At 34.6% G+C, this 15,525-nt stretch overlaps 1 protein-coding gene across 2 annotated transcripts in view; it reads left to right on the top strand.

Moving 5' to 3' along the window:
- Positions 1-2,266: 2,266 nt before the first annotated feature.
- LOC132705981 (serine proteinase stubble) overlaps positions 2,267-15,525 on the top strand; it is a 41,113-nt gene continuing 27,854 nt past the window's right edge. For both annotated transcript variants that reach the window (XM_060677001.1, XM_060676991.1), the window contains exon 1: positions 2,267-2,385. The gene's annotated coding sequence lies outside the window, so the exon portion shown is untranslated. The remainder of the gene's footprint in view (positions 2,386-15,525) is intronic.

The following is a 15,525-nucleotide window of genomic DNA, read 5'->3' as shown; positions in this document are numbered from 1 at the left end:
ATCTATGAACAGACCATACCCGGAGACAGAAAGGAATATTTTTTTAAATGGATTTTGTCTATTAGGTTATATTGTGCGTGTTGGCAAATACCTTGAAATCTGAAAATGTTGTCATTTCTTTCATGTTGATTTGACTTTTAATAAGCAACAAAATTTATTGCGAGTATTTCCGGGATATTACCGCACGGTTTTTCGGAGATTTTACTTTAGTGAATGTATTGTTATTGTTTTGCAAAAATGTACCCAAAAACTGACGGTCGTAGAAAATAGTATACTTTGCAACAAGTACGGTAAACGGCATTTGACTCACAAATTTATATGACATGAGCGGAGCGAGTGTTTAATAAACGAGTGACTTAAAAAGTTTACTAAACGTGTTGTATAATATACTTTTTCTACGACCGCTAGTTTTTGAGTACATTTTCGCAAAACAACACGAATACATTCACTGACATGACCGTCAGAATTGACAAACGTCAAAATTCAAGGCGTGGGAAATATCTCCGAAAACATTCATTGCTCCCAAACGCGTGCGGTAAAATCCCGGAAATGTCCGAAGTGCCTCGGATTCGTGGGAAATGAAACTAATGTGCTTCCCGCACGCTAGATCGGTGTGTAATTAGGCAGTTTCCAGATGGGAGTAGAAAAAGTATAGTATGCAACATGTTTGGTAAGTTTTTTAAGTAACTCGTTTATAAAAAACTCGCTTCGCTTGTGCCAAATAAACTAAAGGCTCAAATACCGTTGTTGCATAAAACAATGTTTAATGTGGTTAAGAATAATAATAAAAGGTGGTCAAATGTAATTGAAAGCACTGTTTGTGTAATTTTAAAACACTGCTAAAACTGCTTTTTTGCTTGAATTTGAAGATCCGGTTTTTCAGTAGATAATAATATTTGATATTGATTTGATTTGATATTTGATATTGATATTTGGTATTATGGTAAAAATTGAGGCGAGTCAGGTGGCTAGGATATTTTTGTAGCGATGCAAATGACCTTCGCTTCTTTTACTTTTCACACTTGCACTTTGCGCCACTTTCTTATAAAACAGGGATCTCGACACACTTTTTACCTGAAAATTTAATGGGATCTGCATATATTTTGAAAAAAATACTGCCTCAAAAATGCCGCTAGGTCTTATTGATTAAAAATGAGGTTTTAAATCTCGAGTATGGGTATGTTGAAAAAAAAAATTCATAGTTGCTTATTAAGTTCCTGTGTAAGCGCATGCGCTGTCATGTGAAATCTTATCTCCAACCAATAAGACCTAAAGGCATTTAACAACCCACATGGCCGCTAACAGTTCGCGAATTCGATAGGTTTCAAGTTAGATGTAGCATTTTTACGACAGTATTTTCTCAAAATATGCCCAGATCTCGTTAAATATTCTGGAAAAAGTGTTATGGAGATCGCTGTTTAAAGACAAAATTTCTCCAAGTGCAGGTTGATGGGTGATATTTAGATGCATGCGCATCTCTACGAATATATCATACCCTCCCGAGCCAATTTTTACGTTACTAGGCTCACTATATTCTCTAAAATAGTTATACAATAGATAATATAGTGAGCGACCAATAAGAGCTTGCGTCGTTTAACAACGAACGTGACGGCTGACAGTTCGTCAATTCTACAGTTTCCAGTTTGGATGTGGATGTGGATGTGGCAACCATCCCCTTCTCTACGAAAATCTCTAGTCGCCTGAGAAGCATCAATATTCTGGTATCTACGGCGTCTATTATTAAAACCTACTAGCTATATGGTTTTAGTGGTGTATAGTAAAAGAAAATTAATGACAATATTCTATGCGACGCGGGTGCATGGTTCTCCAAAAGACGTGAGCAGGCGGCAACGCCGTACTGGGAGGTCTTTTTTCGTATTCTGCGCTCCGGTACAAGCGTTAAGACAGAGGCGTGCTCGCGGCGGTTCATTAGTGGCGACAAGTGTATCGCGAAGTGACTCGAAATAGGTCTAACGGTACCCTCAGGGGTCCCCACCTCCTGGTGTAGCGCTAGTACCGCGACGGCGACGAGGTCCATGACCCTTTGCCGGCTAGAAGGCCTTCTTCGTGGGCCCGAAGAGGAAGATAGTGCGGTCCCGGTACGGTTACGGGTTGGAGTGGAGAAATTGTGCTATAGTCGACGTGCTGTACGATAGTAGTTTGACGGTCGTTCCGAGGTCGGACATTGGGTTACCGGAATTAGCGGGAATATTTTTTGGCATTTTGTGCGGAAATTTTCGAAATGCGTCTTTCGCCCTCTAGAAGGAAATTCGGGGCCGAACTTGAAGACACGATGCAGTGACTTTAAACTCGCGCGATCTTGGCGTTTTCATTAGAATACACTTTTTTTTATAATATTGTTTTCGGAGCGCGAAACCCACCGAGGTAAGTCCAAGAGTTGTAAAATATTTCTATTTTCTAGATTTTTTTTGTAATCAGCGAGTTCCTGTAATGATCCTGGTCTCAGTCTAAAGCCAGTGATAAACTACAGTTGCTTTTATTAAACTTAATTTACAAACATCCTCAATTTTCGAGATTATAATTAAAACCAATTCATCATACATTAAGTCGATCGTTACACTTCTATATTGATAACTTTGGACAACAAAACTAATGTACACATAAAACGGTTAGAAGTTGACTTGAATAATAAATTTACGGAATGCGTTAACTTTTAACGGACTCGAGGGAAGATCGTATGAGAATAAGGTGAATTATTTAAAACAACATTTAATTATTAAATACATTTATATATCTTCTTTGTTCGTAATATGTTTGTATTAATTTTGATGATTATTCAAAGACATCAAGAATAATGCTAAATATACTTCTTTTATACCTATAAGATCTGCGCTCAAACGATAGCAAAATTGATGATAAATAAAGAAAAGATTTTTGGAACTTGCTTGGACAGAATCCCAAGACACAGAAAACAATATTAAAATAAAATTTGTTTATTTTTCTACTCACCATTTCAAAATACCCAAGTAGGTGGTAAGTGTCACTTTAATACGTCAGATATCTACGGTAGCCAGTCACTTCAGACATTTCCGGTACTTTAGTAACGGGTCTGAGAGCGAAAGAATGTTAGCTTTGTTATTTTGACATTTGTTAGTTCTCACGGTGACGTCTCACGTCATTTAGTATTCGTGCTGTTTTGCGAAAATGTACCCAAAAATTTATATTATATTAGTTTTGATGCTTTTTCAAAGACATCACGAACAATGCCAAATATACTTATTTTATGCCTATAAGATCTGCGCTCAAACGATAGCAAGACTAAAAAATAGGTGAGAAATTGATGATAAATAACGAAAAGATTTTTGTAACTTATTTGGACAAAATCCCAAGACACAGAGAATAATTTTTGTTTATAACGTTGTTAGTCGTATAAAGGTATTATATATTTTTAAAGTCGTGATTTTTGATCACTTTCAAAAATGTAAGTACTGTTTGGGGATGTATCAAATTTTTGTATGATTTGTATGAATTTTTTTATAATTGTAATTTTGAAGGAATCAAAATATCACTAATATCGCATTGTGAATGAAAAAGCTCCAGCTGTCTTTAAATTTGCATTTTCAGAGCTCTGGGGCTCCCAAGATACAGTTTGCCCTTTATAACAAAAAATATATGCTGTAGAATTTTCGAAGGCATATGGTGCAAAATGTGACTATAAAAGGAAAACTATAAAATATCAATAAATATTACAGGCACTAACATAAATATTCTTATTAAATATTTGAGCTCCCCACCCTTGGTCACTTTCATCTATAAAAAAACACGCGTAAACCATATTACTCCTTCAATAAACAAGTTTCATATTTTGATTTACTAAGAAGGTAATCTCGACCGTTATCGCACAAATTCAATATTATTCAACCACTTCGGGACAAACATTTTGACGGCAAAATATTTTCTCTTCCACTTGGCCGAGAATTTCGTCTAATCGATTTGATTCGAACCAAATTTTAACTGATTTCAGGTCTCTTTTTTGGAATACGAAAAATTGACAAAAGTGAAGCTTATTATTTACAAAGGACATTAATTTAAACGGCATCATATAGTTCCCCTGAACTCAGATTTGTCGAGCGTAGTTCACATTCACATTCGGTGAAATATTATTTATATCTAATAAAATATTTTTTTAAATGAGAAAAATGTTAAATTTTTCTCAAAAATATCTGTAACTATTATTTCACTGTTTTCCTATTTTTATCTCTTTGTGAAAAATTAAATAATAACGACGCTGATTCGACAGCAGATGATAACTTTAATACCGCATTAAATCGATTGAAATATTTTATCATGTGTGCGTTAGGTACTGTCGAGTTTCTGTAGAAGAGTAAAATAGGCTATGAAAAGATTGATAATCATCCACAGGCTCTTGGTCCTTGCTCTATTGTATTCTAAAGGAGAATCAATATTTGGCCTATATGGAGCCGAGTGACCCAGTTCTCGAGTATTGGACATTTTCAGATTTTTTCCCGACTGGCAGTTTTCATATTCAGAATTCGATAACTAAAATATACACATAAATCAATTTCTGTTTACGTATTAGCTTGCACAAAGTGCAAAAAATAAATTTTAGAAAATAACGAGAATTCCTTGTAATTATGGAAGCCATGAGTCGTTTCGGAATTATTGCTATATTAAAAGTTATTGTCATTATGCTGACCGCTTTCGCATCCCAAGTTAATCTGTGCCCAGTATTTTGGAGACTAGACAACCAAATTAAAACCTGTACTGTGCTCATCATCGCGTGTGGCATTAACATGCAGTGAAGGGAGGAAACTGAGTTTTTGATCTACATTTTCCCGCTGTTCGTCAGGTTCTCACGGAATGAATTCCAAACGACTGCAATCATCCAAAAAAAGTCCATCGTTACGCATCGGCGAGTTTGCGATTATTATCGCCGTAGTTAAGTCCGTTGGTCGATTTACTTTTACGATATACAAAGCGCGGGTGAAACAGTTACCATGTTTCCTTCTTGTTCAACACAAGTCGGCCATCGAGGATACCCTCGTAAAAATTACCGGAAAATACTAACGACGGGATTATTCGAACAATAAATTAACGATAATTCGATTCAACTATAATAATTCATATTATGAAATAATGATTAAGCTCATAGATAACAGAAAAGAAATCCAACACTATTTGAGTAGCATAGTATCTGTTTTAAGTGAATTTCAATTTTATTTTGGTTATATTTTATTGAACAAACTTTATCAATTAATTAATTTATTTATTAATGCCTTACCAGCAAACCCAACCACCTCCCCCTTAACTTTCTGTGATAAAATTTTGTGTAGTTTTAAAATTTAATACGAAAGTATCGCCTTCCTGCCGTGACCGATAAGTATTAAAATGGACGCATTGAAAAGAAATGTCGGTTACGCCACAACAAAATTCGGCTGCTGGTAATAAGTAGGTCATTCGCGGGAGATGGTACTGTTTTTAAGGAGGCGTGGTCCGGCTTCAGAGGCTGCTGCGGTACCTTCGAATACTACTTAAACGAAGCGGGCGTTACACGTACAAATTTCGGTAGATTAACAACAATCATAATACTAAAATAGAGAAAAAATAACAACTGTGCAGAGGAAAATACTACTACTACTTACCACTTGCAGCATTATGGAAAAGTTCAGTTTAGTTTAGCAATTTTACGAAATAAGCCCTTAATGCAAGGCATAATATTTCCGGCTCTGAGAAATCTTTGTCAGTAGTAAAAAGGCTACTGTGTAAAAGACAATTACTGTAGTTTGAGAGTGCATACTAAAGTTTGCGAAAGTGCTTTTTTTGTTTTTGATCTAACGTATGGCTGTTAACAGCGGAAGTACAAATTTCATCTATGTTAAATGTAATAGATTTCCTTTTGCTGATGTGATACATAAAAATAAAATAAGTACTATTTTAATTAATAATAAATACTTAAAAGTTACGGTTTTCATTATGCCATAAAAAATTCAGAAATGAAAATAAATCGCGATTAGCAAACCAAACTAGTGCTGCGTTGTTACCTCGTTCGGTACGGAAAGAAACAAGATAGAAAAAAAAGAATAAATTAAAAACGATTTACTGATTTTTAACCATCGTGGATAAAGGGGGAGATGTGTGGGCCCAGAAATGTCGCTGACCGCTAAAACTGGTTTACGAAATATTACGCACGGTTCGCTATAACAATGATTCATTATTCATAATATAAACAATTTCTCCACGCGAATCGTCATCCAAGGAGCGACCAAAAATTTGGCACATCCGTTAACCGATCGATAACAATCGAAGAGAAAGTGGCGCGATTCAAGATGGCATCGGAAAAAATTCCGATGACGAACAGCAAAAGTATATAAAAAAAGCACATACAAGTCCATCTAACTAAATACATTAACCAAACAAACTATCATCAATCAAGTTTTCAAATGTTAGCATTTTTGGATTTTCATTTTTCTACTCACCATTTTAAAATACCCAAGTATGTGGTGAGTGTCACTTTAATACGTCAATTAGCGAACGGATGTTAGCTTTGTTATCTTGACATTTGTCAGTTCTTACGGTCACGTCTCAAGTCACTCAGTATTCGTGCTGTTTTGCGAAAACGTACCCAAAAACTTTATATAATATACTATTAGGTATTTTTCTGAACTCAAAAAAAAACAAAAATATCTGATTTTGCATATTTATTATTTATTTTTGACATATTTATTTATTGACATGTTGCATACAGAGTAATAATAAAGTATCCCCGATGTAACAAAAAAAAAGCGTAATTTAGATTTACAATTAATTAAAAAAGAAAGCAAACTCAAACGATCGTTACTCAACAACAAACAAAAGAGAACTATAGCTCAATACGTACAAAGCTATACCCAATTTAGATTTGCTTAGTTTTGGTGAGTTTTGCTTAGTTAGGGTTGGTAAATATATTTTTCTACTCCCGTTTCTAAAATACCTAATTACCCACCGATCTAGCTTGCGGGAAGCGTCACTTTACCACGTCACTTTCGTTTCCCATGAATCCGAGCCACTTCGGACATTTCCGGGATTTTTCCGCACGAATTTGGGAGCAATCGGATGTTTTCGGAGATATTTCCCACGCTTTGAATTTTGACGTTTGTCAATTCTGACGGTCATGTCAGTGAATGTATTCGTGTTGTTTTGCGAAAATGCACCCAAAAACTAACGGTCGTAGAAAAAGTATAGTATGCAACACGTTCGGTAAACTTTTTAACTCACTCGTTTATTAAAAACTCGCTCCGCTCGTGTCAAATAAACTCGTGAGTTAAATGACGTTTACCGCACTTGTTGCATAGTATACTATTTTCTACTCCCGTCTGTAAAATACCTAATTACCCACCGATCTAGCGTGCGGGAAGCGCCGTTTTACCACGTCAGTTTCCTTTCCCACGAATCCGGGCCACTTCGGACATTTCCGGGATTTTACCGCACGGGTTTGGGAGCAATCGGATGTTTTCGGGGATAATTCCTACGCTTTAAATTTTGACGTTCGTCAATTCTGACCGTCATGTCAGTGAATGTATTCGCGTTGTTTTACGAAAAGGTACCCAAAAACTAACGGTCGTAGAAAAAGTATAGTATGCAACACGTTCGGTAGACTTTGTCAAATGCCGTTTACCGCACTTGTTGCATAATATTCTATTTTGAAGTTTCTAGTACAAAGTTGAAAATTAAACACACTTCGTAGTTTACTTTGTAGGTTACTTCGATAGTATTTATTATTAAAAAGGCATGCGTTTTTCATTTGTAGGTTAATTTTTGATAAAAAATAAGAGTCAATCCGAATATAGAATCCTGTATATCATTAACTGATCTGCCAGTCACTTCTTGTTCTGAAGAGTTGAAATTCTGAATTTTGAACGAATACTGCTATAATTCTGATTCTCCATATTTATATTTGTTTTGCACCCGTGATGGACGGTATAACTTTGCTGAAAGAACCCAAGGATTTTTGTTGAATTCCTTATTATGAAGCCGTTCTTTTGCCTCAAAAATGATTTACTCCATGTGAGCTTTAAATATCCACGTTTCGTCTAGTGTAATTCCCAAATCCCCAATCTCCACCAATTGATTTAATTATTAATTATCGAAATAGTATAGTGAATTTATTTTACTTACATTTTGCATTGCATTTACACTTGAACGATTCAAGAACAGGTGGTTATTTTGAAACATTTTTAAATTGTAATTTAATTAATAATAAATGATTAATAAAAAACTGGAACGACTATATATATACTTAGAACTCGAGCTTCTGATGTACACTGCAATTTTAATTGCTAAAATCGGTCATCCGCAGGGCATTAAAAAGTAGGTTGGTAATACATAAAAAATAGGTACGCAATTTGGGTTAACACAAAATACACAATTATGTAAAAAAATATACCACTGACGCTAATGTTAAATTCGTGAACATTTTAGGAACTGATTTAGTAACAGTAAAAAGAACACCAAGCTGATAATAGTTAAGGAATTAAAAGAATATTAAAAGAACAAAATAAAACAGACAACTATATAATACTGCACTGCGAATAACTCAACATTAATACCGGAGCATTTATTCGAGAAATTCTCCGTAATCGACGTTCAAAACGCATTTTTTGTGCTAATTACCCCCATAACAATCCAGATCTCGAGATCCTTGTCCGGGTAATTGCGGTGTCGAAGATTTTATTTGCATCCGGTGTATCGCAAAAGCGGTTTCACTTTTTTGAAAAGATGCGGGTTGTCGCGTTAATTTTCTACATTAAAATTACACGTGTATAAGTGTAGAATCAGTCGAACAAGCCCCGCAGTTCCGCCGATATTCGTTTTTATGCCAGCTAGTTTGCTTGGGACACCGATACTTACAAATTACAAATCTTCTGGATTCCTCCGGTGTCGGTTGTTGATGAATCGACTTCGAGTCGATTAAATTCAATTCATGTAAATGGTGTTACAATAGCCTGTGGAAGATTCTTGGAAAAATTACACCGATACTTGTCAGGGGTGTCAGAATTAATAAAAACTAAAAATATATAATATATCAAAATGCGCTCAAAGTGAAAAATTACACTTTAATTGCATTAATTAATTTGCTATTTTTCGATTCCCAACTTAAAAATTAAAGAAATAGTACGATTTTAAAACTAAAAATTTATTCAATACCAAGATGTTAAACAAAAACAGGAAATCTTGAACTCTAAAATTATTTCTTGCGTAGAATGCAGTAGTCTGTGGTTAGCCTCTGAGAGTAAGTGACTATGCATTCGTAGTGAAACCCTGTATAGTTTTCATTCTTTATTTTTATGAGATTTTGCCATATTTGGCCGTACGTTGTTGCTACCCCGAAAGTCTGTCATTTATTGATGAGCAACAGAACCGCCGTTTTTTAATTATTATAATATGCCATTAAAGTGACCTGTTTTGGCTGAGAAATCGTCGCCAACCGGTAATTAAGTGCGAACTGCTTAAACGCCTCGCCGATTGACCGGATTCAAACGGTACATTCCGGTTATTTTTCCGTTTCGCTTATTTTTTCCGGGTTTCGCGATTTTATGGGAACCGCGGAGGCCACAGCGGCGCACATTTGATAACAATAAGCACTTTTCGGAAGAAAAATCTGCAATCATCCAAGGAAGCTCAAGTTGTCATTGACTTTTAATGATATATTTAAATACAGAAGTTTCTTTACAAATTTGTTTGCCTTAAATTCGGTGTTCTGTTAAAAATAAGAAACACCCTGTATATATACCAATATATTATTTGAAAAGTATAAGCGAATCCGAATAACTTTTGTCTTTAAGTTTTTTTTTTTAATTAAAAGGTTGCGTTTGATCGTATTTCCTCCGTTTTTAAAGTACGATTTAAATTTGACTTTGTCATGTCTTATTAATACCGAATATAAAAGTCAAAAGTAACAAAATGAGATGTCTAAAAAGCTAGAAAGAAAAAAGTTTGTTTATTTTGGTTAGTTGAAAACTAAGTCAACGACACAAACATATACTTTAAAAATTATATAGAAAAAAAAAGATTTTACACAACAGAACTTACAATTACAGTTAATAAGTTTATTCGAATAAAACCTGTATTTGAAAAATATTTAGTAATATTTAATAAAAAAGTTCGAGAAAAAGTCTAATAATAGAAACGGCAGGTATGTTTCGAATTTTAATAATAATAATAATAATAATATAATAAACAACTTGTATTTCAGATAATAGCATAACAAATATTCAATGGCGCAGTCTGTCTTAGAATTAGCTACTCTACTGAACCGGCGCGTGGCCTAATAGTACACAACAAAATTATAAAATGAAATTGATGATGTCGTCATATCCCAGCTACGACTTTCTAGTGCATGGCTATAAAAAATGCATGAGAAAAACTTGAAGAAAGAATAAGAAGAAGAAATTCTGTAAATGCAGTTATTCTTTCTATCAATTTTTAATTTAAATTTACCAGTTTATTAGGTATTGAATATGTTTTATGCCCTTATATGAAAAACTCCTCCGAAACGTGGCCCTCCCATGATGAGACATTGTTAAAAAATGTCCTTACCATAACATTCCTTTTATTTATCTTGCGCCTAAACACTATCGGGATCGTTTATAATCTTCTACGAGACTCCATCCTAAACCAATCGGTTTATAAAAATTAGAAATTTGATGATATTTTCTTAAGCCATACATTGGTTTTGATTTTTTTGAGTTCCACACTCACTTTTATTATCTAAACAAAAACCATATCTATAATAATAATAATTATTATTATATACCTTATTCAGATTATTTTGACAAGGAAAATTACAAGAAAAGGCAAGAGTGCAGCGCCCAGGCGTATCTGCTTGCTAATTTCTATCCTTATCCTTATACATAACGTCACACCATGGTTTTAAATAATGTTTGCGTTAAATACCCACTTAATTATATAACAGAAGGAAAAACCTAAGCCTACCTGTGTAAATAAAAACACTATTAGCTAAAGTCGAGGCTAAAGTACTGTAAGTACTACAAATTTTTAAAGAATTCTAGCAGTGCACATTGGTTAGATTCTTCCTGTGCTCTGTAACTTCTCAATATATTTTTTTTTTATTTTTTTTTCTCTTTAAATTCTAGAACATAACCACGTTTTTAGTTTATTTGCAAAAGAATTTATTGTCGCATTCTGAATGGAATGGGGCAGGTCATTATATAGTTTAACCAAGTCGTAACTGAAGGATCTTTCAAATATACCAGATCGGCGACGAGGAACTATGACCCCTTTAGATTTAAGTTATTCACGTCTGTTCTAAAAGGTATTTTTTCGGAGAGGTATTCTCGATATTTTGTCTTAATTATTTTGAAATAAAGACAACAGCGATGGATCAAGCGCCGCGTCTTCATATTCGTCCAACCCGCTTCCTTCAGCTTGTAGCTGATAGGTCTTCCGCGGCATTTTTAAATTTTTTCAATACATTGTGACGAATTAGCTGTCAAACAAGGCCCATATACATCACAGTGATTAAACACGGAGAGAACCAGAGCATCCCATAAGGTTTTTTTAAGATTTCGAGTATGCCTTGAGCTATCAACTCTTTTAAACGGCCAATAGCCCTTTGCGTACAAGTCGAGATATGCTTTTCAGAGCGAAGTTTTGTAACTAAAAGTAACCCCAATTTTTTTGCCTCGTTTTGAAATGGAAGAGTAATATTGTTTATTTTTATGATTACTTCAGAAGCAAGACGCTTAACATCCACCTGCTGACTAAAAAACATTACAGAAGAATTTTTTTGGGTTTAAAAGCAAACCGTGATCTGTGGAAATTCTGTCAATTCGTTCAAGGTCACTGTTGATATTTTGGCACTCAAGCTGCAACCTAGAAGGGTCAAAAACATGATAAAGCTTCTTGTCACGTTTGAGAAAATCTAGGAATTTTGTTGTGAAAATAATAAACAGAACGGGAGCTAAAATTGAGCCTTGAGGAACTCCACTTCTTATGTCTAAGCAAGCAGACTAGACCCCGTTCAGGACCACATTTTGCTTTCTCTCTGTTAAGTAGTTTTTAATTAAATTTAAATTTTTATTTATTTATTTATATATTCTATTACTGTATAATATTTTTAATGCCGAAACAAAGCAGATGTTGTTTGTTTTTTTCTTATGGCTAAACGATGTTCCTCGAGCCTGGCTGAAATCCTTTTGTTGGTCTGTCCCATATACGTCAGGCTGCACGATCCGCATGTTCCAGAGTAATTTTTTGTTTTGGGTTTCTTAGTATTGCTCCGATGGTATGATCAGGTTTGTATGCCGTTGATATGTTGTGTTTCCGTAATATTCCGGCGATTGCACTCTCTGCTGCAGCTGTTGTTGTTTACTGATTGCCTTGCTAATGATGCGCCTTTGGTAACCGTTTTGTCGAAGACAGGTACTAATTTTCTTCAGTTTGTGAGCCTGAAGGACCGGGCAATTAATGTATTTGCCACTGTCTGTATCTGTGATGGGTGGTGATGAGATTTAACGTTCAGATATATATTAGTGTGTGTTGGTTTTCTATAGACAGTGTGTTCCAACTGTCCATCTTCGGTCCTTGTGATGTGCACATCTAAAAAGGGCAGACTGTTATCCTCTTCATGTTCTATTGTAAATTGAATCCTTGACTGACTTCAGCGCCATGAGTGCAGCCCTACTATCCGAGTAGAAGAAGACTCTCCTGCTTCCGTAGTTGAGCCGAAGCACCTCTCTGGCCGCCATCAATAAAGCGAAAATTTCCTTAGGCTTAGGCTTAGGTTTTTCCTTCTGTTATATAATTAAGTAGGTACTTAACGCAAACATTATTTAAAACCATGGTGTGATGTTATGTGTAAGGATAAGGATAGAAATTGGCAAGCAGATACGCCTGGGCGCTGCACACTTGCCTTTTCTTGTAATTGTCCTTGTCAAAATTATCTGAATAAGGTATATAATTATTACTATTATTATTATAGATATGGTTTTTGTTTAGATAATAAAAGTGAGTGTAGAACTCAAAAAAATCAAAACCAATGTGTGGCGGTTTGTGTATGGCTAAAGAAAATATCATCAAATTTCTAATTTTTATAAACCGATTGGTTTAGCATGGAGTCTCGTAGAAGATTACATATCGGTACTTTTTTAATAAAGACTATAAACGATCCCGATAGGGTTTAGGCGCAAGATAAATAAAAGGAATATTATGGTAAGGACATTTTTTAACAATGTCTCATCATGTCTCGGAGCGTGAGCATTGAAGATGCCAAGTGAGATTTTGGCGAAACGTCTGCAGGATTCCAGTCGGAGTTCAACAAGCGAACGGATGATATCCCGGAATACAGTGTCATCACATTTTTCCATCCGTGAATCAATACGTGAAAAAAAAAGAAAAAAAAAATATATATATATATATATATATATATATATATATATATATATATATATATATATATATATATATATATATATATATATATATATATATATATATATATATATATATATATATATATATATATATATATATATATATATATATATATATATATATTATCATACTTAACGGCGTAGTCGGTAAAATTTCGTTTTTGGTTTTACATTTCAAAAAGTATAAAGTTATCCTAATTTCTTAAGCGCTTCGTGCGAGTAAACCGTAACCGTAACCCTCGGACAAACTTTTTTTTCCGCAGGGCTTACTGACATGTTACCGACTTGATTATTAATTATATCCCCGGTCTTTGTACGCTGAAACAAAGCACAAAATGGTTGACGAAAAAAAAAATTCGAGGAAAAATTAGCATAAGCAGACACCTGACCTTGTTCGTCCGTCTATCTTTTTCAAAGTAAAGCACGAAGACTGAGGCTGATAAACGAGGCGTATAATTTAAATTGCCTGTGCCTGGTATACTCAAGAAGACGCGTAATAAGATCGATACGTTCGGTATAGAAAAAAGAAAAATACCGCCCACGACTTTTTTTTAAAGCTTTGCCGTTCTTAACGTACGAATGTACAATGACGCATGTTGCAAGTACAGTGTGCGAAATTGATTGTCATTGCGTTATAACTCGGTAGTGAGTAAAACTAGAGGCTTGCGGTTTGCGGGTCATGATTTTGCATGAGTTATCTCATTAGCGAAGATCCAAGGATGCTGACCCAGCAGACAGACCATTTTAAACGATTGTAAATTTAAATAAAGTTTGTAAAAAAGGCAACGGTCGTCCCGAGTAGTTAATTGGCTCAGTCGGTAGGATTTCCAGAAATTGACTAGCGCACCGCGTCGCGACGTCGATTTTTTTCGTATCATCGATTAATTGAAAATCGGACCTATTGGTGATTAGTGTTTGGCAGAGTGGATTTCTGAAAATCGAAAACCCCAGTTTATCGAAGACCTGTACGAAACACGATCATCGGAAACTAGAAACCATATCGCCTAGCTTCGCAAGGACAAGAATTTTTGTGAAGACCAATATCGCCGATCGAAGTCTTGTTCTTATAGAAGGGATGACCAGAACCGCCCCCTACGTAGTACTGTTTGTCGGCTTCACCTGTGGCCTTTATGACGAAATAACTTTAAGAAAATTGGACAACAACCCCGGAATTATCAAAATCAAAATCAGTCGAATACACTTACACTTTAATCCATTATTTTGATTTAAATCCAATAATATTGGAAATAAATTATTTTTAGAAAAGAAAATGTCTCAAAAATAATATCCAGCCACCCAGGATATTACAGTGATAGTCAAAATTATATTAAAAACTTCTAAACATTTTGGAATCTAGGATTGAAAATAAAATTATAGAAATCCTTCCGCATCAAAAAAGATCTAAGAGAGGGCTAATAAATGTACTCGGATCTGTTTTTAAGGCTATTACAGGAAATCTTGACGCATCTGACGGCGAACATTATGAACTGCTTATTAAAATCTTGCGGCGCAACCAAAATGAGTTAGCCGAAGGCATTCTAAAACAAAAATCTTTATCCCTTAACATTCTTATAAAATTTAACCATACTTTGCAGAAAATATGTCAAAATGACAAATACTTACAGTCAAAGATCATTCAAATAGCTCTTATTGTTCCAAAGTCAGCCTATAGAGAGAACGTACTAATTATTAAAAATATTTGGGTACAAATTATCAACACCTATGAAGTAATTTTATCAATTTTACAAGACTTAATTAAGATTAACGACTTATTTAAAGAACTTCTTATTTTGCAAACCAAAGTTGGAAAAGACCAAATAATTATACCTGTAACGTTAGAAAACACTTTTATTTTTGAGAAATTAATTACTATTGACTGTTTTATTTTGAATAATAAAATCAATTACCTTTTGAGAATACCAATGACTAATCGAATAATTTTCGATTACTTTCATCTCTACTCAATCCCCGTAAGACACGAGAGTTGGTTTAGGGTTGTTTTACCGCGTGCAAAATATTTAATAAAAAGTGAATTGCAACATGCATACTATAATGGGCCCTGCAAGGAGGCTACTAAAGGTCTATTCGTCTGCACCCAACAAGAAATCAAGAA

This window comes from Cylas formicarius, unplaced genomic scaffold (assembly GCF_029955315.1).
Source record: "Cylas formicarius isolate icCylForm1 unplaced genomic scaffold, icCylForm1.1 PGA_scaffold_10__41_contigs__length_53128322, whole genome shotgun sequence".
NCBI classification, from domain to species: domain Eukaryota; kingdom Metazoa; phylum Arthropoda; class Insecta; order Coleoptera; family Brentidae; genus Cylas; species Cylas formicarius.
Note: the sequence above shows the minus strand (reverse complement) of the source record. Positions and strands in the feature narration are given on the sequence as shown.